Source organism: Artemia franciscana, chromosome 11 (assembly GCF_032884065.1).
Source record: "Artemia franciscana chromosome 11, ASM3288406v1, whole genome shotgun sequence".
Classification (NCBI taxonomy): domain Eukaryota; kingdom Metazoa; phylum Arthropoda; class Branchiopoda; order Anostraca; family Artemiidae; genus Artemia; species Artemia franciscana.
This window is the reverse complement of record NC_088873.1, coordinates 6,018,562-6,032,343: the sequence shown is the minus strand read 5'-3', so window position 1 is coordinate 6,032,343 and position 13,782 is coordinate 6,018,562. Positions and strand designations below refer to the sequence as shown.

The 13,782-nt window shown below is 33.9% G+C and overlaps 1 protein-coding gene and 1 long non-coding RNA gene across 3 annotated transcripts in view; one reads left to right on the top strand and one right to left on the bottom strand.

The window, feature by feature from the left end:
* The window catches only part of LOC136032731 (uncharacterized), a 306,662-nt gene that overhangs the window by 121,861 nt on the left and 171,019 nt on the right, over positions 1 to 13,782 (top strand). The window lies entirely within an intron of this gene.
* Positions 1 to 13,782, bottom strand: part of LOC136032723 (epidermal growth factor receptor kinase substrate 8-like) — a 122,906-nt gene that overhangs the window by 64,546 nt on the left and 44,578 nt on the right. The gene's annotated exons all lie outside the window — the stretch shown is intronic.

The following is a 13,782-nucleotide window of genomic DNA, read 5'->3' as shown; positions in this document are numbered from 1 at the left end:
TCGCCCTTGGCTCTTTCAAAATCGACCAAAGGGATCGCAACAAAAAAAAAATACGGTGTTTTGCTGAGTGGGTCTAGTATTTATAGTGTTTTGTTTAATGTCGCGTAAAAATTTAAGTTATAATTTATATTTTGCAGGTCTTATGTGAAGGTATATGTCATAATGCATTAAAGATTTATTTTTTCTTAAGAAAATATCCACCATTTTCTTATTTTTTCCGTGATTCAAATAAATTTTTCTTTTTTTTTATTATTATTGTTATGTTGATTTGTATGGTATTAGGTAAAAAAAAATATCAACGGTTTATCGCAATTAAATGATTTCTGCTGAATAGAATCAATTTAGCCTCGAGGAGTATCTGTTAAATGATACTGTTTGTGATGATATTCTACCGACGATTGAACTCAAGCCGTTAAGAGATAGTAGACGTGTCCGGTTTCCTTGTGAATCGGATTCACCAGTAAATTTTAAGAGTCGCCAATTATGTTAGTGGAACGTCCATGTAACAACAGGTTATCATGAATTATTGCAATTATTAGATGATTTTGGGTCAAATATAGATGTTATAGGAATGTGTGAAACGTTCCTTACTTCACATCAGTCTTTCTCGTCTTACTAATTTTCAGGTTATAAGCTGATTGTGAAGAATCGAATGTCGTTAAACCGTGAATGGGTCGAGTTCCTGATTAAGGATTGTCTTTAGTATGAGGTTAGGGAAGACCTGATAATTTGGATAGAAGGTAAGATAGAAAGTTTTTCTATTGAAGTAGAGTTTAATGGTAGAAAGAATTTAATAAGTATGGTGTGTGAGCTGCCTAGTACTCAATGGGAAGAGTTTGTTGATGGTATGAATAAACTTTTTGGTAAAGTATCTGATAATATGAGCCATGTGGTGACGGGGGGCTATAATTTTGATCTTCTCGATTTAACAGGTCAAAATGTTGATTTTTTTGAACTTCATGATTTCAAATGATTTATTTTGCTTCTGGTGAGTATTCCCTACACGCATCACAGCTCAGACTGCAACCCTGATTGACAACATTTTGTTGGATTGAGAGACCCAAATGTAAGCTGTGAAGATATGATTTCATACCAGTGTTGGGAAAAACTCAAGTAAAAGTACTTAAGTAATTACTTAAGTAAAAAATATGAGTACTTGTACTCTACTTAAGTAAAAAAATTATAAAGAACTTATACTTATACTTAAGTAAAAAATTGAAGTACTTAAGGGTACTTAAGTACTCAAGTACTTTCTTGATGAAAAAAATCATACCAGCATGACACAGGGCGATGCGACGGATTGAACTGCCTATATATTAGTGGATGAATGGATTTTAGTCTTTGAGAACAGCGGCTCCTGGCCCGGCAAGAAATTTCAAAAAAGAACGCTGTCATGACGGAATTACCATATATATTGAACGGACACTTTTTTGTGATAAATGTGATAAGCAGTAAGAGCAAAAGGAAATCAACTATCAAAGAGGCTAGTGAACTTGTAGGCTCGCTTTTGGGGTCGTCTGAATATGAAGATAATGAAGATAATAATGGCCCTAATTATAGCTCACCTTCAAAAAAAGTTAAGGGAGATTTCTTTGCTGCAAGACCTTTGAAACTGACACAGTCAAAAGTGAATTCTTTGGCACTGGACTACACTGTTGACGAGATGCGACCCCTGTACACTGTTGAGAAGCCACCGTTCGAAAATCTTGATAACAGAACTTGCACTTTATGCAAAGATTCCAGGAAGAAAAGCTTTAGCTGTACAAATTGAAACTAAGTTTTTGAAGTACAGAAAGATATGGTTCGTGATGTTTAACCCACCGACTACATGCCGCTGACAACACACATTTGGTCTACCGACAACAAAAGCTACATGGGAATGACTGCACACTTGCTCAATGAGGATTGAAATGTGAATCTTATGCCCTTGCTTGATGCTGGCTCAAGGGCTCATTCACTTATGACAGAACAACTGAACAACTGAATGGCGTACTTGCCAGTTACATAATTGCAGTTGATAAAAATGAACGAGGGGTTTTGACTGATAACTTCTCTTACTTTAGTAAGGCATTCAAGGAATATCCGATGGTTTCCGATGAATATGTTCAAGACAGTAATGAAATGAATGAAGATGAAGCAGGCCAGTATGGCTCATTCTCTTTTACAAACGTTGGAGAGATGCTCGATTCTCTTGACGACCCCGAGTATTTCCAACACACTTAACCTGCTTGGATCCACCGATGCTGATAAAGCCCTCTGTGAAATTCCATATAAGAGGCAGTACCACGCCGGTTTTTTGAAGTGTATTGCTCTCTGGGATGCCGTAAATAAGAGTTCAAAATCTGCTGATGCTGTGAAAGAGGTACATGACTAACAGCTTATAAGATTTGTGGTAACCAGGTGGCACTCAAAGTATGAAAGTGTCAAACGTTTGATGGATTGCCACAAAATTAGAAAGCTTGCTAACGTATGTTAGCAAGCTTTACGTATTAGCAAAGCTTATGTTTAAGCTTTCAGTTATGTTTGAGAGTTCATACTGCAAACACCTTTTTGGATATAATCATTAATACAGTAAGACAATTGTTATTCTCTGGCTGGTCATTCAAGGTGTTAGCATCTCGCTAAAGTCAACCGTGCAAAACCTGTTTTTTGCATAAGATTATTGTTGATGGCAAGGAATGATCTAAGGTGATTTTAACTAGATCGTAATTATTGATTTATTTAATGATGGCGAGCGTTAGCAAAAAGGATTTTGAGGACTTTAATGTTAGCATTAATGCCAAGCTGATGAAACTTGATAAACTTGATATAATTTTGGCAAACCAAAACGAATTGTCACTAAAGGTTGTGAGTTTGAAAGCTGATATTGAAGTCATAAAATCGGATGGAATAGAACGTGGCAATAGGATTCGTGAACTTGAAAGTCAATTGAATGCTCATAAAGCTTCCTGCGAATTACTTTCGAAAGAAATATTGCTAATTGACTTAAAAAGCAGAAAAAAAAACCTCATCATTCATGGTCTACGAAACGAAAAAGGTAACCAAACCCTGGAATCTAACGTGAAATCATGGATCAGTGATACTTTGGGAATTTCTAGCACTATTACAATTGACAATTTGCATAGACTGGGGTCTAAAACAAGCAATAACATTACCACTAGGCGAGGCTCATCGAAAACTGAGACGTTAAAACCAGTTTTTCTTTCCCTTAGCAACGACAAAGATGTGCAATTAATTATGCGTAATGTGGGGAAGCTTAAAGGGTCCGGAGCTCGCGTTGTGTCTGATCTTCCTCCCAAACTTAACGATATCAGGAACAACCTCCTTGCTAAGGCTAAAGGTCTGCGCGAAGCTGGAAAATGGGAGTCCTCCAGGATCAAACAAAAGGGAGCGGATCTATGGTTAGAAGTATGTCACCTGAACTCTGATAAGTGGATAAAATACGATGACCAACATGAAGCTTAATAGTTATTATTGAACTCCAGTGAAGATTATAATGATTATTTAAAATGTCTATTATTCCTTTTAAGTGACAACAGTTGAAAGTTCTTCTTTTTTCTTTTCTTTTTTTTTTGATGGGGTTTTGTCGAGATAAGTGATGATTTTTGCTGTTAGTATGGGTTATATTTTAATTTGTAGGGAGATATGTATGTGTATGTGTATGTGTGGGTATATATCTATATATATATATATATATATATATATATATATATATATATATATATATATATATATATATATATATATATATATATATATATATATATGTGTGTGTATGTATATGTATATGTATATATATATATATATATATATATATATATATATATATATATATATATATATATATATATATATATATATATATATTTGTTTCTTTTTTTCTTGTCGTCATCATGGTTTGTTTAAAATTTAAATACGATCTAGCCGTAATAATCATGGTCCTTTTTTTTGTCTTTTGTTGTCTTCTTTTTCTTTTTCTTTCATTATTTTCGAGTTCTCACTGGTTCAGTTGTTTTTGCTACTTTAAGACTCAGACGGTATGCATTTTGCGAAAGTTTCTGCTAGTTCGGATCATAATTCTGATTTTGCACATTGGATGATAATTGCATTGGGGATAGACTGAGATACCTTGAGTCTAACACTTTTGATTTTTCCATATTCCAGAGCCATGATAAATTTTCAGGAAATAAGATAAATGACGGTGGGCTAATTAACTTTCCAAATTGTAAATATAAATTACCTTCCGAAGTTTCTGATCTTCCCAGTACCGGTGTTGTGAGAACAGGATTTTTAAATTGTAGGGTTTTTTTTAGTTCACAGGATGATCTTATTGATGTAGTTCATAAATTATCTTGTCATGTCGTTGGATTCTGTGAGACTTTTCTTACAGACCTGACTCCTCAGGTTGTTTTTCCTGGATATCAATTTATTTTTAAAAACCGATTGACTAGGCGCCAAGGTGGTTTAGCAGTACTAGTTAAAGAAGGTATCTCTTTTCGACGCATTGCAAATCTGGAAGGTTCTCATGAGGAAATGCTTTTTGAAGTAATGGTGACTGAAATTAGTCTTGGAAAAAAAGATGTTTTTTTTGCGTAGTATACCAACCGCCTTCTTCTCCAGTAAAATCTTTCCTCTCTAAACTCCATGATTTTTTGCATCAACCCCATTTTCAAAATAAAGATGTAATCCTTTCCGGAGATTTCAATATTACCTTCTAGAAACTTCAAATGAATCTTCTGTTGAGTTATTGTCTTCTTGCTTTTCTGCGTGTCTGCTTTCTACTTGCCTGATACCTACAAGAATTTCACCTAGTTCTGCTTCTCTCATTGATAATATTTTTACATCTTTACCTATTCAAGCAAATTTTGTTGTTTTAAGTGATATATCGGATCATTTCCTGCTGGTTTCAGATTTAGCTTTTACTTATAAAATACCACATGTAAGTAAGGAACGTCAAGGACGGTTAATAAATAAAATAACATTAAAGCACCTGAATGAAAGCCTTGGACTATTGGATTGGCAGAGGGTAATATCTACGGAGGATACAGATATGGCAACTGATAATTTTCTAAGAAATTTCAATTGCTGCCTTGATTCTAGTTGCCCATTTGTTACGATTAAAATTTGCAAAGAAAAATTTCCTATAAGGCCATGGATAACGTCTGAAATTTTGATATCAGTTAAGAAACAAAATCAGTTATTTAAAAAGCAGTTAAAGAATCCAACTGATTATAATATTAAAATTTTTAGAATTTTCAAAAATAAATTAACCACAATGATACGTTTGTCGAAACAATTGTATTATAAAAAGTCTTTCGAAGAAGCTCAAAATTCTCCTCGCAAAACGTGGTCTTTAATTAATTATTTTATAAAAAAAGAAAGTAAGTCTAATTTTCCTCAAGTTATTAGTTTAGAAGATGGTTCGACTACTAATAAATCGGAGAAAGTGGCTGATATTTTGAATACTCATTTTGCTAAAATAGGAGAGAAAATTGTTTCATCAGTAATGAACCAGTTTGATTCACGTAGTAATAAACATTCTTCTTCATACCTTCCATCTCCTCAAAGTAATTCAATTTTTCTCGGGCCCATTTCTCATTCTGAAATAACGAAAATAGTGTGTAATCTAAATCCAGGTAATTCAACGGGAATTGACGGGTCTAGTTCTAAAATTGTTAAAGAAATACTGTCTGCAATAATATTACCATTACAGCATATAATTAATCTTTCATTCAAAACTGGAGTTTTCCCATCTGCTTTTAAAGAAGTGCGGATAGTTCCGCTTCACAAAGGTGACTCTCCTGAAAATCCATCAAATTACCGCCCTATTTCTATTTTGTCAGCATTTTCTAAAATACTTGAGAAAGCAATTTATAAGAGGTTTTATGACTTTCTTAAATCGTCTAATTTCTTCACAAATTTCCAGTTTGGTTTCCGGTCTGGACACAACACTGAACATGCTACCGTTGCTCTCATCCAATATATTCATGAATGCTTAGATAGAGGTGAAATTCCAGCAACAATATATTTAGATTTTAAAAAATGATTCGATACAATATCCCATTGTATTCTTTTTAGTAAATTGGATAATTGTGGTGTGCGTGGACTGGCGTTGGATCTAGTTAAATCTTATCTTGATAAGAGAAAGCAACAATTAGATGGAGGCAATTTCCTCTCTTCACCTGTACATCAGTCTTCGAAGGTTGGGGTACCTCAGGGCTCTGTCCTAGGTCCTCTCCTTTTTTTAATTTATATAAATGAGTTTCACCGCGCTTTTACATCCCCGTGTCTCAACACACATTTTGCTGATGATACGGCAGTTTCAATTTCTGAAAAGAATGACGAGTAGTTGGAGACAAAACTGAATGCTGCATTTTCTAATGTTCTTGATTGGTGTTCTTCAAATTTTATTGCTTTGAATGTATCAAAAACAAATTTGATAATTTACGGCAGAAAGTCAAATATCTGCCCTCGTATTACCCGAGCTACTTCTTCAAAGTATCTATTATCAATATCTCGGGTGAAAATGACAAAGTACCTTGGACTTGTGATTGACGAAAGCTTATCTTTTAAAACACACATTCAAAATCTACGATTAAAGATTTCAAGGTATGTTGGTTTAATGCGAGGGTTAAAGCTTTGTTTGCCCTACTCTGCTTTACGAAGTATTTATTTTGCTCTGATTCAGACTAATATTAATTATTGTTCTCTAGTATATTTATCTACATTTAAAAACCATATTAAACCAGTACAGATTTTACAAAATAAAGCCCAAAGAATCCTTAAACTTTTTATTCCATCACCTATTGAACTTCCAAATAAGTCTTCTACTGCATCTTTATATACTTATCTAGATATACTTCCAGTCTCTCAACAATTTGCTTTTGGAGCAATTCTTGTCAAAATCAATTATGACATTAAGAAATTACCACCATATTACCTCCATCAAATTTTGTTCTCCCAATCACAAGATTTACATAATTATAACACTCGACAAAAAAAGGATATCTACATTGACAAGTATAATACTGAGAGATCTAAATTCGCTCCGTTTGTGTCAATAGCTCGGTGCTGGGATGCTCACAAGGCTCTTATTGATAAATTTTCCTCTATCCATTTAATAAAAAGGAAACTTAAATTTCATTTAGTTCAGGATTATTTTTAATTAATTAAGTATCTTTTTAGTAAGGCAAAGTTTTTGTATGGTTCGTTGCTCTGGATGATTATGGGCCTCTCAGCTATCTTTCAATATTAATTTATATTTAATAATATTACATTCTTAATTTCTTCAACAGTATTGAACGATCCTGAGCTAGCTGCTACTTTCATACTATTGTTGTGTTATTGTATCTTTGCCGTCATGTTTATCTTTGTATTGTAGTGTTTTATTATTTTATTCTTTGTCTAGGCCTAGTTTTTCGAGCTTGTCTCCCCATGGGCCTATGTCATATATATATATATATATATATATATATATATATATATATATATATATATATATATATATATATATATATATATATATATATATATATATATATATATATATATATATATATATATATACATGTATGTGCGATTAATAAATAAATGAACTTGAAAAAAATGTGATGCCTTGCAAAAACTAAGGCTAACTTCTTGTGATGTTGAAATTCTTGAAAAATACATGAAAATTATGAAGCCAGTAGCAGTGGCATTAGACATTCTTCAGCGGGAGGAAAAGTGCTACTTCGGTGCTATCTATCGTACAATCAGATCATTTGAAAGGAAGCTCAAAAAGCTGAAACATATGATGAAAGTCAGCCAGCCTTTGGTACATGCTCTATTTGTGGGTCTGTCATGCAAGAGACTATGTTATTGCCACGGCTAGTCATCCTTTCTTCAAATTGAAGTGGTTTCCTGATAACCAGAAGTATGTAGCAGTTGAACACTTGGTAGACGAAGCGAAAAAGGTTGAAGATTTCAGAAGTACTTACGAGGCTGATAAAGGTAGCTTTTTGTCTGGAGATGAATAATTTCATCTTAGTGATGAAGAAACTACTCATTGTAATTCCGGCAACCGTGGCCGTGAAACCAATTCTGTGAAGGTTCTGTCATATTTGAATGAAAGACAAAAGGAACTCTTTGTGCTCAAAGTGTACCCAAGGGTAAAAAAAAGTTTTCAGAAAGTACAGCACTATCATTCCTTCATCTACACCTGCACAACGACTTTTTTCAGTGGGTGATGGAATTTTTACTCTAAAAAGAAACATGCTCGGAATTGGTATGTATGAAAAGCTTCTGCTGTTGAAACAAGCAAGAAAGAAAGAAAAGTTATGATGAAGCTGTAATGAATGAAGTAAAATTCAACTAAAATCGAAATACTTGAGTACTTAAGTACTGAAGTACTTTTTCAAAAGTACTTATTACCTAAGTATATTTTTAGAGAAGTACTTAATACTTGTACTTAAGTAAAAATTTCTCTGAGTGCTTGGTGCTTGTACTTAAGTAAAAAAAGAAGTACTTGGAACAACACTGTTTCATACCCCTGCTCAGGCCAGCTACCATTATTAGCTGTTTTAAATTATCCAGTAGTAAGATTACTTAAAAAGAAAGTTAAGACACGCATTTTGAAAAAGGTAATCAGAGAAAGTTTGCTGAGGAGACTAGTGTTATTGATTGGAATCCCGTGTATTCTGAGTAAAAGTGCCCAACGGAAGCACTGAACCGACTATTATCTGTTCTTATGCCTGTTTACGATAAGACGTGCCCCATAAAGGTCGTTAAATAAAAAAAAACCGCGTAATCCATGGATTACCATTGAAATAGTTGAGCAACTGAAGATAAGAAATGGACTTTACCTAAAGTTCCTGGATGAACAAAGTGACGAATCATTTAATTCATTCAAAATACAGCGGAATTTTGTAAACAAGCTGTTTACAAAAGAAAACAAAGGTGATATAAAGGAAACATGGAATGTTATACGTGAATATATTGATGGGAACGAACCAATCCAACTTCATGGTTATGATAGATATGATGAAGACGGAATTGTAAATAAATTTGGCGATTTTTTTTCTAATATTGGTTTAAAAGTACAAAATAGTGTAAAGGATTGATGTTAAGAGCCTGGTGATTCTGGAACTTATGGCCGATGCAAACCACCTGATTTTAAATTTGAACGCTGTACTAGTAAAGAGCTTGTAAAAATTGTTAAGTATTTGAAATCCAATTCTGCTGGAGCTGATGGACTGTCTCTTAGTGCATTCAAAGTTGTTGCTGGATATTTACTTCCTTGTCTACTTTTTATTATTAATCAGTCACTAGAAACAGGAAATTTTCCAGGACAACTAAAGACAGCATAGATAAAAGTGGTTGTAAAAAAGAAATTGAAAACTGGACGTCGATATGTATTCTTCCCTTGTTGTCAAAGCTACTGGAGAAAGTAGTACACAGTTGGCTTTATACTTTCCTACAAAATAATGAATTGCTAAGCGAAACTCAGTTTGGCTTCCGTAAAAGGCATTCAACAACGCATGCTTTACAACATTTTGTTTATTTTGTGAATAATATGCTTGAGATATACCAATGATATACAAATATACCAATTGTCTATACCAATGACATATTTTATTCATTGGTATGCCAATGATTCAATACTAATGATATATTTCATTGGCAATATACCAATGTCTATTTTTATTGATATCCGTAAAGTGTTTGAAAATGTGGATTTTAAAGTGTTGATTAAAAGGTTGGAATCTATAGCTATTCGTGGAAATTTTTTAGAATGGTTTAAAAGCAATCTAACAGGGCGATTGCTTCGAGTTGCAATTAATAATATTATATCTTCGGCATTTTCAGTTAGTTGCGGAGTACCTCAAAGGTCAGTGCTCGGTCCATTATTAGATTTAGTGTATGTCGATTCCATGTTTTTTTACAAGAAGGAAGCCTGTACTATATCGTTTGATGATGTCTACTTTGAATTTATATTTAAAGACTCGAAGTTTTCATGACTGTGATCTTTCTATGTATTAATGCTAGTAGGACATTTTTGATGACTAATGGTAGAGTGGGTTCTTTTTGATTTAAATGGCCTGGTTACACCGTGCGGAAAGCCTGCTCAGCAGGTTGGTAAACTGCTTTACCTAAGATTCATAGTGGATTGTCATCGGTTGTGGAGAAATCATAGTAAAGCTATTTCTGCTAAGAATTCCCGAGGTGTTGGCATACTTCGATGTTTTAAACATTTCCTGCCACAGAAGATTCTTCTTATACTTTATTATTCACTGATTTACCCGTATTTACCTGAAGCAGCAATTGTTTTAATAATTATAAGCGAGTTCAAGTTCTTCAGAATAAAGGGATTAGCATTATCGGCAAATATGTTTAAGAGGTCCACGAAACTAGTGCTTGTTATAACTCCCTGAATCTGTTAAATGTTAGACAAATTAGAGATTTTCAAGCTTTTCTATTTGTTTATCAGTGCATGAATGATCTAGTCCCTGCGGTCCTTAAGAAATTTTATTGTTTGAATAGCCAAGTGCAAGATTATGAAATGAAAATAGTGATGATATAACAATTGAGTCAACAGGTACAGTTAGATCGGTATTTAAGGTAAGATAATATGGATCCAATTATGGAATAAGTTGCCATTGGGTATTAGGACGGCTGGACACCTGCTGTCACTAAGAAAAATTAAATGATCATTTATTAGAAAGTAATTAAAGTTCTTTCTGAGGGGGGAAGGCAGGGAAGGGATTTGTGGAGTGTGGTATACGACGTTTTGTTTTAGGGGGGATGACTGTTTTTGGTGTGTTTGGGAGGGGGTCAATAATATGTTGATTGTTTACATGAGAGAGGTTGATTTTAAGTCTCAGTTGATTATGATTATATCGTGATTTATAATTGAATATAAATTATCACTCTATACTGCCGTGCGTCCACATAACTGTAAAGTTTTTCTTAGCGCAGCAGCATTTTGCAGAATTTGGTTTTGTATGGAAAGAAAAATGAATAAAAAAAATCAAATGACTATCTCATAATTTCCACACAATAGCTTTTTGGCCTTCTTTGGGCTAGAACTATTGTTTTGCACCACGAAATGACTGAAGACACCGCTTTGCTGGGAGACAGTCTATATGGCTAAAATAATTGTCTATGCTGACCGTTATTTTATAGGACTACCTGCACATTCAGAAACCAATGCGCCACCGTATGGCATTACTGCTTTAGAAACAGGAGACTCAATAAGCATATAATTTTTTTGGCAATTCTAAATTAATGAACTATATCAGAATTTTCCAATAATAGCTTCTTGGCGTTCTTTTGGCTAGAATCATTGTTTTGCACCACAAAATACTTGAAAATGCCACTTTGCTGTGGGACAGTCTTTTTGGCCAAAATAAATATTTATGTTAACCGTTCATTTTGTAAGACTACCTGCACCACCTTTACACTACCGTTACGTTGCACTACCGTTACAAACGAATGCACCAGTGTACAGCATTACTGCTACTTTGGCACCCCTCACCATTCCTAAGATAATTTTAGATATTCTTTTTTGATAAAGTTACATCCAATTTCGCTTACCCCGCTTCTGGCCCCGATTAAATTGGTTCCATCTTTCATTCTGCTGGCTTCCAGCCCGGTTCGATCAATTCCAGTTCTCACTATGCCTCCTCCAATCCCAACCCAAAATCTGGCTCCGGTTGCGTCACTTCTGGATTTCCTACTTCTGCCCACCGATTCCACAATTCCGACCCCGTCAATTGTGTTCCAAGTTCCATCTATTCTAAGATTTTGTATGCGGGTAATCTCTGTGGTAATTTATGGTTGAAAAACAACACCCTCTATAAAGTATTATTACAAATATGACATTATTTCGAGCATTTTCATGTAAAGACATTCCTTTCACAAAAATCGATCGTTTAAACCTAAAAATCCCCATTAGCGTTTCTTCTGATGACTCTTAGCGTATGAGGTCAGCGTTGCACGATATACTACTCCCGATGATACCCCTTCCTTTGAAAATTATCGCACCTAAGGGTTTTCAACTATTTTTCTCTCAAAAATAAATTTATAAACTAAAAATTACCATTGTTCTTGTTTAAACTTCTTTCGTGCTGATTTTTTTCGTGAAATTTGTTGCGTGCTGATTTTTGTTCCTGAAACTTATACATTGAAATTTGTCCTCGTGAAAAAATGTTCATGGAACTTGTTGCATGTTGATTTTATTCGTGAAAGTTGCATATTGGATGTTACTTTGTCTATTTTTGAGATTTGTACATTGTTTTTCTCCTCGGCAAACATATTTTGTTCATGGAAATTGTTGCGTGTTGATTTTATATTTATAGAATTTGTTGCGTGCAGTTTTTGTTCAAGAAAAATGTTGCATGTTTTTTTTTCTCTTCGTTAAACTTGTACGTTGATTTTTCTCCTCATGACACTTATTTTGCTATTGAAAATTCTTGTGGGTTAATTTTTGTTCCAAGAACTTACTACGTGCTTGTTTTTTTCGTGAAACTTGTATACATGTTTATTTCTCTCATTGTGAAACTTGTGCATTAATTTTTCTCCTCGTGAAACTAATTTTGTTCATGGAATGTGTGGCGTGTTGATTTTATCCGTGAAACTTTTTGCAAGTTTATTTTTCTCTTTGTGGAACTTGTACGCTTATTCTTTTCCTCGTGAAAGTGATTTTGTTCATGGAGCCTATTGCGTGTTATTACTTTTTCGTGGAATTTGTTGTGGGCTGGTTTTTGTTCGTGAAACTAGCCGAAGGTTGATTTTTCTCTTCGTGAAACTTACATATTGATTTTTCATATCGTGAAACTGATTTTGTTCATATAGCTTGATGAATGCAGACTTTTTCTTATGGAACTTGTTGCATGATGATGTTTGTTCGTGAAAATTATTTCACCTTCATTTTGCTCACGGTGAAATTTGTACTTCGATTTTTCCCTTTGTGAAACTGATTTTCTGATGACCCATCATATAACCTAACTTAACCTAAACTACCATGTGTAGGTTTGGGTTAGGTCCCACCTCACTTGGTACAGTCCCCAAACCTAACTACTACAAGTTTCATGAACAAAATCAGTTTCACAAGGTGAAAAAGTAATGTATACGTTTCACGGAGAGAAAAATCAATATGCAACTAATTTCACGAACATAAATCAGCAAGCAACAAGTTCCAAGAAAAGCAATCAGCATGCAATAAGTTTCATGAACAAAATCAGTATCACGAGAAGAAAAATCAATGTACAAGTTTCATGAATAGAAAAATCATCATGCAACAAATTTCACAAACAAAAATCAGAACTCACAAATTTGACGTATAAAAATCAGCAAGCAGCAAGTTTCATGAACAAAACCAATTTCACAAGGAGAAAAAAAAATGCACAACTTTCGAAAAAGAAAAAATCAACATGCAACGAGTTTCACGATAAAAAAATCAGCACATGGTAAGTTCCACGAAGAAAAATTCAGCAAACAACAAATTCCATGAAAAAAAATCAGCAAGCTACAAGTTCCAGGAGCAAAATCAGTTTCACGAGGAGAGAAATTATGTACGAATTTCACAAAGAGAAAAATCAAGATACAAAAAGTTTCACAAACAGAAATCAGCATGCAACAAGCTCCACGAGCAAAAAAATCAGCACGCAATAAGTTCCATGAACAAAATCAGTTTCACGAAAAGAAACATCAATGAACAAGTTTCAAAAAGAGAAAAATAAATGTGTAACAAGTTCCACGAACAAAAATCAGCGTGCAACAAGTTCCACGAGCGAAAATCTTCAT